The following is a 12965-nucleotide window of genomic DNA, read 5'->3' on the forward strand; positions in this document are numbered from 1 at the left end:
ATATATATATATATATATATATATTACTTTCTAAATCGTACAAATTTTTATTCGATTTTTGGATTTAAACAACTTCAATTCTAATAAGTTATTAATTTTAAGTGATTATGTTAATACAATAAAATCTATCTAGCCGTACTCCTAGTTTCGCCTCTTGTCCTAATTTATCCCAACTCGTTTCATTCCCAACCCTAAGAAATCCTTCCATTTTCAAACTTCCAAGATTTACAACTTTTATCAAAAGACGTTTTAGAAACTTAAACATTTTATTAAATCAACTTAAGAGTTCAATTCATTTTTAGCAATATTTTACACAATGACTATCTTCTATTTATCACCAAAACGTATTAAGATTCTTGTTTTCTCTAAAAATCATGTATTTCAAATGTTTTGTAACCCACATGATGGGACGAGTTATGTGGACCATCTGACGATCTAGATAATTATGGAGGCCTACATAATTATTGAAGTCCTCGCATGGAAATCATAATGCGTACAATTGTGTGTCATAATATAGAACTGAAAGTAGTTGAGATAAGGCTACAAATGTAGAGATGATAAGGACATGGTGGATACGCCGCTGGTACATCCTATATATAAGTGTCATTATCAGATTTTCATTTGGAACGTTCTTTTGACTATTCAAAGTTCCGTGTTATGATAAATTTTAAAAGTTATATTTAAAAATTTTCTTTTCCTCAAAATCTAATGGTGTTGTAGTATTTTTTAATTTCGGGACGAAATTCCTTAAAGTAGGGGAGACTGTAACAACTCGGGTTTTCAAATTTTTATTTATTAATCGTTACCCGAACCGGTTTCATATTCAGGAATTTAATCAACAAAGCGTCGCGTTATTCGAGATAATATTGTTTTATTAATATATATATATATATATATATATATATATATATATATATATATATATATATATATATAACTTTCATATTACGGTAATTTTAACCCAAACTAGTACTATTACCCCATTATGTTCCCACTTTCATTCTCCAGGGACTAAAGTGTAAATATATATTATTATTAATGATTTGATCCACCTGGCCCGTTTACCAACAACCCGTAACCCGTATTGAGTAACCTTGACCCGTTTATTTTCTTACACCATAATCTTCATTGCAAATTGGAAATTTATTCTCCTAAATCATTTATACGACTTTTTCATCTCACACCGACAATTTAATTAAGGAAATACGAACAAATCGATTTAGCTTGATATTATTAACGAACCGTCATATACATATTCTGGATTTGCAATATACACATGATAATAATACAATTAAACTCGTTTACACCGTCGTCCGAACCTCACTAGCCTAAGCCCCATCATTAATTGCGTTATATGAGCCTGCACATATCAGTTGGTGTTCGTGTTCTTGGCTGATGCATCTGTTCATTGTTCGTCATCAATTGATCTCTGTTTCATGTAATTAGATCATGTAACATAATCGTCTTGATCTGTTCTGCCTTAATCCTAACATTAATTAAACTAACAACAAACGTATGGATCGATTTAAGATCTAGGGTTCGTAAATCAAATTAGGGCTTATTTTGTGTTCTGGACATGTTAATTTATTCTCAAACATTAACCATCTGGACTAACCAACCCAGTGGCTGGTGTGTGTGTCTTTAACTCACTGAACAGGCTAGGGGCGCAGGTTCGAGCCCCCCTAGACGCGGTAGCTTGTTTTTTTTATTTTTTTAGGGTCTAAATTTTATATAATTATTTATAACTAATATTAAATATAAAATAAATGATGTTTTTTTATCAATCCGAATTCACGAAATCACGTTTTATTCTACATAAACCTCATTATAAGTTTTCGTTTATATATATATATATAAAGATGCATATATGTATTATCATTATATTTTAATAATAATAAAGCATATTCTATTAAAACCCGACACCAGTATTTATGTTTCTCGACGTTGAATGTTTTCACAAATTTCTTATATTTATATAGATATATATTATATAAATGTATTGTTCTTTAAACAAAAATATAATAAAAGTATTAAACGTGTTAAACGTATTAACTATATGTTTTTACCATTGAGTTTCATTAAAGATTATAAATAGAGATTTTGTTATAACTAATTATTTAAATGTTTATTACTATAGTATATAATAACTCATATTTATTTAAATTAATTATTCATAACTTAGATAATATAATAAACAAACAATTCTAATTTAAATAATGACTAATAATATTGTTTTCATAATAACGATTATCAATGGATCAGTAGTCTAATCAATAACCATTCTAATCACAACATACCCCAAGTAACATCGAAATCTCAAATCTATTATACGCATTTTCTTATTCGTTAATAACTCATAATATTAAATTATGTTAAATCATTTATAATTAATTTATATTATCCTATTTAATTAGGAATCCTTGACGGTAAGTCCCGAAGGGTTCATCATTCTCTCATCATCATTTATATTTCGTTCATCCGATTAGGTGAGTATCTCACTCCCCCCTTTTTACTCATTTTTAATCGTTTTGGGGACATATGCGTTCTATTTATTTTATTACTATATATTACTCAACTTGCAACTGTTGTCACTTGTGTTTAACAATTTATACCTTATTTGTTTATGTGCTTACTTGCTTTATATGATTCCGCATTCGGAGATGTCTAACATAATCTCAGTCTAGTATGATCATACGACCGTCGTAGTGGCAGGTGTCCGACGCATTGACAATGGTTTCACCGACACCTCATTTTTGGCAACCAATGCCCATTCGCATGGCAGCGGTTTAGCCCTTTCTTTATAGTTTGATTGATTTGTTTATATGCTTGGTTAAATTGCTTATCACTTGACACAGTCTGCTCTATTATTTATTATTATTATATAATCATGAAAATCTGGTGTTTTACTCACTCAACCTCGTGTTGACAAAACCACTGTATTTTCAACGCATATGCAGGTCATCGCATGATGTAGTTGAAGTTAGAAGATCGTTTAAGGACTTATGCTAGAAGAAATTCAAACAATTAATTTTATGATTTTGATTTGTGTATGTCTTGAGATATTGTAATGAATAATTGTTTATTTGAAATAATTAAATAGATATTGAAACTTATAATGTTGCATGATTTAACCTTGTGAGCTGTGATAATCAGATCACGCCCCGACATTTCTGCCTTAGGTTGGGGTGTGACAACTTCATCATAGCTGTCCTTTTGATAGGTGATTCTTTGAGGTCCCTTAACAATACTTTTCCAAATTTTAGAATCTTTCATCTTGGCGTAATGTTCAAAACGAAATTTCCTCTCACTGAACCCCTCATGAGATAAGAGACGGGGTATACGAGTGGCAGTCCCCGTGACGGAGTCAAGTTCTTGATGAAGTGAAGAATTGGTTGAATTGTTACCATTTGTTAACTGTTCCATCTTAGTTGGATTAATTGATTTATTATAGGTCCAAAAATTACTTAACTCCAAATATAAAGACCAAGTCCAAATCAAACAAGCTCAAACAACTAACTGGGCTGTGAACAACTTCACACTGGTTGACCGAGTCTGATCAAAAACTCAATGTATGACTGAGTTTGACCGAGAACTACCAAGTTGACCTTACTTTGACCGAGAACTCAATGCCTGACCAAGATTTGACCGAGAACTACCTTAGCCGATAACTACTAGTGGCCGAGAACTGTTCTTGGCCGAGAACAACCAGTAGCCGAGAACCAACAGTAGCTGAAAACAAGTCAATTTTGGCCGAGAACACGGATTGTCAACAAAATCGTAACAAACTCCGGAGAAAAAAAGGAATTTTGATTTGTTTCCAAACCAAAATCAATCCTTTCCCAAAAATGGCTTCTTCCTCTTCTTCGGTTACTGTTTCGTCGGAAAATACAAACAAACCACCTATGAATCAAGATCTTGAATCCTTGATATCACAATAACCAGCCTGAAAAGGTCTAAGGCTTTGATACCAATTGTAAGTCCTGAATCTGGATCACTACAGTTATGATATCAAGAAACAAGTATTGGTGCGGAATGCCAACACTTGGTGACTCAAGAACATAAACAAACTCAAGAACGTAACACCGGGATTGCTTCAAAACACACGTATTATTAATATACGTCGGGTGCTTAAGCACTATTACAACCTCGTCTCGTAAACACGTAGACGGCAAACATACAAGTGAACGAAGAACCTAACCCTATACAATACATGTTCTATATATAGGAAGCAACCACAACTAACCCAACAACTAAGCTAAAGCCCACCGAGTTCCCAAGGGATCTCGGTTTACATTATATCTCGTAACCCAAGCCCATACAATAAAGACTAAGTACAAACCATACAAAACTAGGCCCAACAGATAATATTAAGACAACAATGAGAACAGTTGATCAATCTCTGATGGAATGGCCTAATAAAGAATGAGTGCGGTAGATAAATATAGATAATTGACGGGTTAAAAGGAAAGGTGGAAATTGGATGACCAATTATTATTACTTTATTTAATATTTAGATCTATTACAACTTCTACCACCTTTTGTCACACCCCCATCTTAGGCCTAGGAGTGCGACCCAACAGTTGGTACCGTAATTGTAAATAAATCAGAGTTGCATTTAATTTGTGGAAGACTTATAAAACTTTAAGGATCAAAAGTGTAACTTTCATATATACATTAAAAGACGGGATTATAAAATACCCGTTTAAGTTAAAAAAACATTTAATTGTTTATGATTACAAACCACCATAATATGTTAAGTTTACAAAAGAAATCCGAGCCATCGGATACATATAAGTAGCACTTCGATACTCCAAGTGCTAAACTTGTTCACCTGCAAAATGTAAGAAAATACGTCAGCAACGAATGCTGGTGAACACGCTGACGCAAAATATTTTCTTTACTTTATTACCCCTCGAGACTACGCCTGCCTCGGCCAAACGTGGCTTAGGAATAACAAAGTTAAATAACACATTATAGACTAGAGCCTCTACTCTAGGTCACCTCAGCAAACACCGCAGCGTTCGACTTAGTTAAGTGCTCGTAAATATACACAACGATCGTACTCCCTGCAGGAGAGCATCCTACGACCAAGGGTGGTGCGACGTGCCCATTCATCGCATAGTACCACCTATGTAAGGATCCAGACATACGTATACCACAGCCTGAGGGCTAGGTTCATACCCTTAGTTATAATGGTTTTAGGAACACATAGTTCCTTGTAAACAATTTCATATAACAAGTTTGACTTATTTGAAACAAGCTTAAAAGTTTGGGGGCTTATTCACCTTATCGCTTTAGGATTGGCTTCACTCACCGTCCAAGGGTCTTTCCCTTCTTTATCTCGCACCTATAGTACGAGTATAAACATTTGTTAGTCGGATACACGATCCGGCTTAAGATCTTTAGTCTTATTTTATATCACAACCTCGATGAACCTTTAGTTCATTTTCTTTTACTTGAAAACCTTTAGTTTAAAAGTAAATTATAAACCTTTAGTTTATATAGAAACCCGACGTTTCTTCTTCTCAAAGAAACGTGATCATTTTCTTTTATTATTTAAGAATACTCTTTATTCATTAAATAATATTTTCATAACAAAGAATATATACATATATACTTACACACATATATATGTAATCACAATATTCAATATTCATTCTTTCATTCATTTCTTTGTTATGTTTTCTTTTCTTTTAACGAGGTATCGAGTATAACCTCGACTTAAGGCTTAAGCCTTGAATATAATATTATATTATATTGAATTGTCGTTACGCCTAACCTTATTGGCGTATTGGAAACCCTACGAAATCGAGCAGCACTCCGACGCCGCTTTACTTCTTTATCGTCAAACGATAACGCCAAACTTCAACACTCGTCAGCACGTACTTCGAGAACAAACACCATATTGGTCAAATGTGGGTGGAGGGTGACACGTATTTCGAGGAAACGTCGGTACACAAACAAGGGATCGGGGCACGCTTATTAAGGTGAATCGTTTATACAATTGTCGGGATCTTAGAGATATGTTAGAGAAAGACTTGGAAGCTGTGTTTGGGATGTGGAAATGAACACCCCATGGCTGCTATTTATAGAAAAATTTTTGGATCCCATCGCAGTACGCGATGAGTCCCTTGGCTGACCTATTGCGTACCGCGATATAGGTCAGCTGAGTCACTGCGTAGGTCTGCCACGCGGCGACACGTGGCAGCACATAGTGCCACCGTGTGCCACGTGACACACGTCTCCAACTTTGTCAGACACCCCATCGCGTATCGCGATGCGTCTCTCAGTTGATCTATTGCGTAGCGCGATGGATCATAAAATCAGATTTTTCATTTTTAATCCTCAGGTTTGGAATTTGGCAATTTTAGTCCCTTACTTTGGAAAGTTGATACTTTGAACTCGAAATTTTCACGATGTTACACCTTTATTGATCTTTTAATATATTTCAATTCATATATTTAATATTTTAATTTATTAATTAAAATCCATCTTAATAATATATAAGAAATAAAAGGTTAAATCATTTAAATATATATAAAATACATACTTATGATAATATTTAAACAAAAAAATATTTATGATTTTCAACAAATAATATAAAGAGATTTGTTTTAAATCATTAATTTTAACTAAATATATATTTCAGGCATTTTAATCTAAAACCTTAATAAAGTCTTTATTTTAAAACCTTTAACAGTTTTCTTTTATAATTAAAGTATATATATATATATACATATATATATATGGTCATAGTCAAGGTTCGGATAACAACATGTTAATCTTGTTGATTTGTACAAAAAATACTGATTATAATATTTATAGTATAATTTTATTGATTAAAAGTATTAAGAATATATATAAAAATTAAACAACCAAAACGTGGGCTGGGGGTTTGAACCCGCGACCCCCAGTGGCTCAAACCAACACCAACAGCCCCTAGCCAACTGGGCTAGGGTGCTAATATGTTTATAAAACAAACACAGAAATTAAATAAACAGAAACAAGAACAGGCCATAATCCCTAGAAATCAAATCGATCAATCTGTGAACTGTGGATCCAATTAACATGCTGACATTAAAACGAACATGATAGTATAACTAAGTACCATTATTAATGATTATATGATAGTTATTTAAAGAAAACAGTACCGGCTACGCTTTGATCAAGAACAACGATTGAAGACGATGATAACTTAATTAAATATGTGGGTTTAGTTGGCGACGTGTATAGGGTTTTACAAGTGAGTCTAATTGAATTATAATGTTCGTTATCTTGTATATTGGTTAACGATTGGTGTCGGCTAGATAAATTAAGCAATATGAATCTGATATGATTGATTTAACAAAATACGAGTGTCGGTAGGCCGATTTTGGAAGGTATAATGCATTTATTGATTCAGTTACCATATTAGATTCGAGAATTGAGGTCCAAGACATTAGATTGGGTATAAGGGTATGATAATTGGGTCTTGGGTAAACGGGTTTAAGGATTTAAAAATAATTATTATATGTAATTTGCACTTTGGTCCCTATAATATGAGGAGGGAAACAAAACGAGGTAAAAGCATAGTTTAGGGTAAAATTTGATTATATTTTAAAGTTATTTTATACATATTAATTAAATATAATAAACTAATATTAATAAAATATTAAATGCTCGATAGACGCGATATTTTATCATTTAAAATTACCTGAACATAAGAGCGGGTCGGATAATATAGATTGGGAAAAACCGTGTTGTTACACCGGCAATCGCGTTCAATATGTCGAGCTGTTTCTATTGTTTTAATAATATTTAATAAGCTGGGAGTTTGTTGTTTTCACTTGGTTATAATCCTGTGTAGATTTCTTTTTCAGGTAAGAAAAAAGTCTTAAGTGTGGGGAGGCTTTATTTATTGTAAAACACACTTATTTTCCGCACCATATATCATTGTTTTAATCGCTTTTATATATAGTATTTAATGTATCTTTACTTGTCTTAGTATGATATTACATAATTATATCTTTTATAGGTTGCGGGTTTAAAAGAGAAAAGAACCGAGCTTTTCAAGACACTTAGAGCCCTTTATGCTCAATTTTTGAAGAGCCAAGTTAAAGCCCGGCCTGGGCCCATTTATGTGAAGCTTTGCATGTGTTATAATATATTATAACAATAAAAAAAACCCTAAGCATCTCTAATTGTTTTCCGATCGGCGGATTGAAATCAAGAAGCAAATATATAAATCTTTGGTTTTTGGTCAAACTTGGTGGCCAGGAAATAAATAACAAGAAGAAATATTGTTTTGTGGCTGGCTAGAAATATTGAACACAGCAGTAGCTCACAAGCAAACAAAAGAAAGAAAAATAAAACCCCTTTTTATTATTCGGATCGGCAGCTTCATCAAGAGTAAAAAGAAAATATTTTAGGGTTCTTAAGACCAAAAGAATAAGAAGGGCAGCCAAGGTGACTCAAGACAGCAGCTTGGGGTCAATTCTTATCATATATCTCAGCCCCAATTGATAGTATAACATCTCATTACTTTGGTATTCTTGTTTATGTTCATAACTATCTTGATTTTGATCTTGAAAGTGAATTGTTTTGCAATTAAATTGAGAATTTTGTGGAGTTTGAATATTATTAATTGTTGAATGAGTTTGATTATGAATTGGTTGATTAATATGATTGTTTTCTTAAGTGTTTCCTATTGTCCAAAACACATGAGTGGCTACACTTGTTAGTTCTACCTAGGTTTGATGATAATTGTTCGGTTTTGATGAGTTTTATAGATTGTTTGATCAAATGACTTGAATTACTATTGTAAAGTTTGGTTTAACATTGAATTAGGTTGTGTTTAGTGGTTGGGATTTTACTATATACTTTATAAACCTCATGCTTCGATTGGTTGAATTTGTTTTGATTGATTGTTGCTTGTTCGATTATTTACATGGTGTTTAGAATTTGTTTGCGGTAGATATCACTGTAGGGTTTTGTTGAGTGTGTTTTGGTATAGTTCAGTGGGTAAACACCTTCTTAGAGACCGAGAGGTGATAAGAAGAAAACTCATCTCATACCTTTGTGTGCTAGCATTAGGATTGCTCGAAAGCGGGTTCAGTTCTTGTCGGGTTTGGGTTTGTGAGCAGTTAGTTGATCTAGTTTGTGTTAAGCTAAATTGTTCCTCTACCCTTGGTTGTGAAGTATTCATTTTCATTAGGGTCGAGCGTCGGTGAGTCCGAGAGGAGAGTCGGCATTAGAGCACCTTAGTAATCGTTTTCCGTTTTGTTTTTAAAATTAATTAAGTGTAAGTTAGGGTTTGTTAGTGAGATCGAGAGGTGATCTAGCTAGCTTAAGCGAACCTTAGTTGTGTCATCTTTAGATACCGGTGTCATGAAATCATTCAATCCATTAGCTTGTTAGACCATCAGTTTGATTCTTACTAGGTACACGTTTTCTCTATTGTCAATCACAGTCAGTTAAATCTCTATTTTAGGAAAGTTTTGTCTGTCAGTTCTGTTAGTCCAGTTAATTAATTTAGTCAAAGTAATTTAGGTCAAGTAGTTTTAATTATTAAAAATTAATTTTAAAAAAATATTATTCTTAGGAAGGTATTATCTAGGGTTTAGTATTCTTAGGCGTTTTCACATGTCCTAGTGTTCGATACTCGAACTTCTTAGGTCTATGATACTTATGATCGGTACACTTGCCGGTTGTGTGTGGTGTTATTAAGAAATTCCATTTTAAACTTAAAGCTTAGTTGTGAGTCACATAGAAAGAAACACTCATTAGATACACATCAAACATTATCGTAAATATCACAAGCCAAAACTGGTCAATACTATTTCATCTGTTTTCCAATTGCTTCATATGGATATGTTTGGTCATGTTTATGTATTGAGTCTTTCTCACAGTTATTATTGTTTGGTTATAACCGATGACTCCTCACGGTTTACGTGGGTGTTTTTCTTGTCAAATAAGAGTGAAACTTCATAATTGATAAAGCGCTTTGTGGTGCTAATGGAGAATCAAATCAATTTGAATCTTAAAAGGATTCGATGTGACAACAGCATGGATGTCAAGAACTCAACTTTGAATCATTTTTGTGTCGAAAAAGGGGTGCTCGAATAATACATCTCAGCTCATACACCGCAACAAAATGGTGTGGCTGAGAGAAGGAATAGAACTCTAATTGAGGCCGTTAGAACCATGTTGTGCGACTCGAAGCTACCTATATTCTTCTGGTCTGAAGCGGTCAACACAACATGTTACGTTCAAAATCAAGTGTTGATCAATAAATTACAGATGAAGACTCCTTATGAGATTGTTTATGGCCACATGCCCACTTTAGCACTCTTTCGTGCCTTTGGATGTCCTTGCACTTTGCTGAATCTTGAATCGACTCCAAAGTTTGGAGCTAAAGCTGATGATTGCTACCTTTTTAGGTATGATGGTGGCACTACCTACAAAGTTTACCACAAGGCAACAAAGCAGATTGTGGAATCTTATGATGTGCGTTGGCTAGAGGAGAATGAAACCGATGCTCGTGTCGGTCCTACTGGTTATTTGATTATAATGAACTGTTTAAACTATTTCATGTGTTTCCAGTTGTTAATGCAGGAAACTCAGATGCATGGGTTTCGAATGTTGTTGATAAAGAAGAAGACATCTCTGTTGGTTTTCAAAATTCTCCGGTGTTGGGTATAGATCCGTCAGAATCGGTTGATACTACTCAGCCTTCATCATCAAGTCCACACGAAGATATCACTAAGACTGGGTCTTCACAAAGGTCTCCTGAAGTATGTGAACTGCACTCAGCTTAGACACCTGCGGCCGATGTGTCGACAACAGAGGGGGAGAGTACCAAGTCAAATCTTTGGTAGCACTATATTTCCATATGTCATACCAAATAAATACATTGCTAGTACTTCGTACTCGCTCAGTACTGCGGCATATGGATGGAGGAATTGTCTCTCCGACTACCAGTTCTATTCCGATCATTCTGTTTCAAAAAAGATTCAACGGGCTCTTCTAATCGAGAATGTCATAGGTCTACTTGAAATAGGCGTCTCAGTTAGAAGTTAAACAGGACACATCAACAGTTGTGTATATTCCTGTTTTATCTCTCAAATTGAACCAAAGTCTATTTAGATGGCACTGCAGGAACCAATTTGGGTGGATGCTATGCATGAAGAGCTGAATCAGTTTGATAAACTCAAGGTTTCAAGATTGGTGGAGTTACCTGTTGGGAAAAAGGCTTTAGAAACGAGATGGGTTTTTCGTAACAAGCAAGATGACACTGGGTTATTGTTCGAAGCAAAGCACGGATTTTGGTCCGTGGTTTTCATCAGGTTGAAGGTTTAGACTACACTGAAGTGTATGCTCCAGTGGCTCGTCTTGAGGCTATTCGGATTTTCTTGGCATATGCTTCCTACATGGGGTTCACGATTTATCAAATGGATGTCAAGGCAGCGTTTTCGTATGGAGAAGTAAAGGAGGAGATATATGTGGATTAGCTACCGGGTTTCACTGACTCGAAGCATCCTACTCACGTCTACAAGTTAGACAAAGCTCTCTATGGTCTTCATCAAGCTCCTCAGGCATAGTATGATACCTTGACGGCTCACCTACTGCGACATGGGTACAAGCGAGGGACCATCGATCAGACGTTGTTCCTTAATACTGTTGGGAAATATCTGATCTTCGGTTCCACCGGTACTGATCGATGTTCTTAATTTAAGGAGGTAATGAAGAAGAGATTCGAGATGATTTTGTTGGGGGAGATGACGACATTTCTAGGGTTACAGGTTTGTCAAAGTTCGATAGGAAAATTCCTACATCAAGGGAAATATGTCGAGGACATGTTGGAGAATTTCGATTTCCAATATTCTAAGTGTGTGGCGACCCCTATGGCGGAAAGACCTCTTCTTTCATCTGATCCTGAAGGGAAATCTGTAGATCAAACGTCTATCGATCAATGACCGGATCCCTGATGTATCTCACCGCAAGTCTCCCCGACATCATGTTTGTAGTCTGTCAATGCGCACATTTACAAGCTATTCCTAAACTTTCTCACCTAACTGATGTTACACGTATTTTTAGATATCTGAAAGGGCAACCAAAGCTAGGTATTTGGTATCCCAAAAACTCAGAATTTGATTTATATGCCTTTGCTGACAGCAATTATGGAGGTGATGATATTGACAAGAAATATACGTCTGCTGGATGTCAATTCTTGGGTGATCGACTCATTTCATGGCAATGCAAGAAACAACAAACGGTGTCCACAACCACTGCTGAGGTTGAGTGTGTTGCTGCTTCTGCATGCTGCTCACAGGTTATCTGGATGCAACACCAACTGCTGGATGACAGTTTGAATTTCTTGACACTCCTATCTTTTGTGATAATGATGATGTTATTGCTATTGTTAAAAATCATGTTCAGCATACTAAAACCAAGCACATTGACATAAAAATTCATTTCATTCGTGATTGTTACAGCCGGAAATTGATTCATCTTGAACAAGTTCACACTGATAATAATGTGGCAGACTTATTTACAAAACCATTCAGAACAGCCAGATTTATTGTGCTTGTAGGGTTTCTTAAAATTCTACGTTTCAACGACTGAGTCATTTTAGGTTAAAATTTGTACAAAACTATTTGTTTCTGTTAAAATTTTGCACAAATTTATGGGAAGAAAATTAAAAAAAAATACAAAAAAGTGTGTTTGTGTGTTATAAAATAAAAAATTCAAAAAGAGTATGTGTTTTTTAAAATTAAAAAAATACAAAAAATATTTGTTTTAGCTTTTGGTTCTTTTTCTACATGGGAAGTGATATGATTATCCAGTTACAAGCTTTATAGAAGCTCAAAATGTTTTTAAATGAAAATTTGATCTAACCTTTGGAATGATAGATTTGTGTGCCTAACGTTTGAAGTTACTAGGCTAAAAAGGCTTTTGAACAGTCATTGATATGTTTGGTAGCTTTC

Source organism: Bidens hawaiensis, unplaced genomic scaffold (genome assembly GCF_021521415.1).
Source record: "Bidens hawaiensis isolate Kalapana, Puna unplaced genomic scaffold, B.hawaiensis_p1.1 tig00000142_1, whole genome shotgun sequence".
Taxonomy (NCBI): domain Eukaryota; kingdom Viridiplantae; phylum Streptophyta; class Magnoliopsida; order Asterales; family Asteraceae; genus Bidens; species Bidens hawaiensis.